General features: G+C 56.4%; 1 non-coding gene across 1 annotated transcript in view; it reads left to right on the forward strand.

Moving 5' to 3' along the window:
- The first annotated feature begins 2,068 nt into the window (after positions 1 to 2,068).
- Positions 2,069 to 2,500, forward strand: part of LOC126433195 (small subunit ribosomal RNA) — a 1,910-nt gene continuing 1,478 nt past the window's right edge. The window contains exon 1 of the ribosomal RNA XR_007578310.1: positions 2,069 to 2,500. This exon is cut by the window's right edge and continues 1,478 nt beyond it. This is a non-coding gene — a ribosomal RNA (small subunit ribosomal RNA).

The following is a 2,500-nucleotide window of genomic DNA, read 5'->3' on the forward strand; positions in this document are numbered from 1 at the left end:
CTAACCCATATTGTACCTTAACCTAACCTATACTGCGCCTTAACCTAACCCATATTGTACCTTAACCTAACCTATATTGCGCCTTAACCTAACCTATATTGCGCCTTAACCTAACCTATATTGCGCCTTAACCTAACCTATATTGCGCCTTAACCTAACCTATATTGCGCCTTAACCTAACCTATATTGCGCCTTAACCTAACCTATATTGCGCCTTAACCTAACCTATATTGCGCCTTAACCTAACCCACGTTGCGCCTTAACCTAACCCACGTTGCGTCTTAACCCAACCCACGTTGCGCCTTAACCTAACCCACGTTGCGCCTTAACCCAACCCACGTTGCGCCTTAACCCAACACACGTTGGGCCTTAACCTGCTCTGTAATTGTCATACGACGCGTTAAATTAGTGTAGTGTTGCCTAACTGCAACCCCCGCAATATAGTTTGCTACTCGCACTGCCCGGTCCCCAGAGTATCGCTTCATGTTAAACACCTTGCAGCTATACACTGTAATGCGGACGGCAGCAGGACGTACATGCTCAATGCCCTTCGCAGTTGTTCATTGGCATTCGCATGGCGAAGCACAGCCTACGTTGTGGTACGGCTTGTGTCAACTGTCCGCTGATGTTGTACGTCCAAATCACACACTGTACTGCACATTGGTCCTCATGTACTGAATGATACATCGTGGTACATGTGTGACCGTACCACGACTGCGCCAACAACGGCGAACCATACGGTCCAAATATTGTGCACTCAGCTACGTGTCGTCTCCCTATAAGAGCTGGATTGCAGTATGGTATGCCGTGGATGGCGATCACCATGAGCCGTCTGTTGATGTAGTGGCGCGTGTTGTCAGACGTAGTCGTCTCTTCTCACACACCGTGATAGCATGGTGCACTGCGTTCCACATCTGCGACATGCGACAGAGGCCGGTTGACAGTCGTTCGCGCAATGGACATCGCATACGTACGGGGGCCACCTTCCACGTGTTCGCGAAGCGTGCACATGTTGTTGCGTGTATGTGGGCAGACATAGTGTGTCGTGACACCTGACACAGGCATGCAACAATCGTTGAATTTGCAAATGGCGATGGACGTCTACGTTTGCTGGTGACGTTACGCAAATGAAGAACTGGTAAACCGTTGTGGTGCGGTTGTTCTCGCTAGAGGTGAATCAGTGATGGCGACGATCGGTTGAGCTACCAACCGGTTGTTTCAGCGATACCCACCATGCCCACGAACGTGAATGGCATGTGGGTGTGAAGCGATACGCGGCGGTGGCTGGGTGGGACCGTCCCCGGCCGGTGAGGGGGGGCCTCCCGGCGTGCTGGCCGCGCGGTGCGTGGGCGCACGCGCTACAGCCGGCTGGTGGGGGCGGCCAGTGGCAGGCGCGCCGGCCGACGGAGGCGGCAGGCGGCGCAGCTGCGCGCCGGCGCACCCTGCACGCGGCGCCGTGCGGCCAAAGTAGGTCCTCGCGGGCCCGGTGCGAAGCGCGGTGGACATCTGCAGTGTGCTGGTCCGATTGAGGACTGTGTGCGCTGAGGATGCGCCGCCGCCCGGCGCTCGGCGCCGCGACGCCGTCTGCTGCTCGGTCGCCTCTGCGGTTCTCGCAGGTGGATTGTATCGCAGCTGTGCGGACGTGTTGGCGCGTGCGCTGTGCTGGGAGAGTTCGCTTCGGCACCCAAGTGGGGCTTTTGTCCTTCTGTGGCGCTGGCGTTGGAGCTGCCGGCCACCGTAGGTGGCGCGTGTTGTCTCCCGCCGGCAATGCCACGACAGCACGCTCCCGGGCCTCTGTCGGCAGCGGCAAGCTCAGTTGGGAGCACGGGTGGTCGCACCTAAAGCGTCTACTCGCCAAACTCCGGGCGATTGCGCCTCTCTCGAACCCGACCAAGTACTTAGGACGGCGCTGCGCGCCGCCGGGACCTGAGAGGGTTTCGAGGTGTATTGTGCAGGGGAGCTCAGCCTCCTCCTGTTTGCAGAATAATTGAGCGGACGCTTGCGTGTTCGCGCGGGCTCCCGGGACACACTCCCGGGCGGCCGGCTGCTCAGCTCTAGTTGACGCAGCTCCCTGGTTGATCCTGCCAGTAGTCATATGCTTGTCTCAAAGATTAAGCCATGCATGTCTCAGTACAAGCCGCATTAAGGTGAAACCGCGAATGGCTCATTAAATCAGTTATGGTTCCTTAGATCGTACCCACGTTACTTGGATAACTGTGGTAATTCTAGAGCTAATACATGCAAACAGAGTCCCGACCAGAGATGGAAGGGACGCTTTTATTAGATCAAAACCAATCGGTCGGCTCGTCCGGTCCGTTTGCCTTGGTGACTCTGAATAACTTTGGGCTGATCGCACGGTCCTCGTACCGGCGACGCATCTTTCAAATGTCTGCCTTATCAACTGTCGATGGTAGGTTCTGCGCCTACCATGGTTGTAACGGGTAACGGGGAATCAGGGTTCGATTCCGGAGAGGGAGCCTGAGAAACGGCTACCACATCC

The sequence above is a fragment of the Schistocerca serialis genome, unplaced genomic scaffold (genome assembly GCF_023864345.2).
Source record: "Schistocerca serialis cubense isolate TAMUIC-IGC-003099 unplaced genomic scaffold, iqSchSeri2.2 HiC_scaffold_1162, whole genome shotgun sequence".
NCBI lineage: Eukaryota > Metazoa > Arthropoda > Insecta > Orthoptera > Acrididae > Schistocerca > Schistocerca serialis.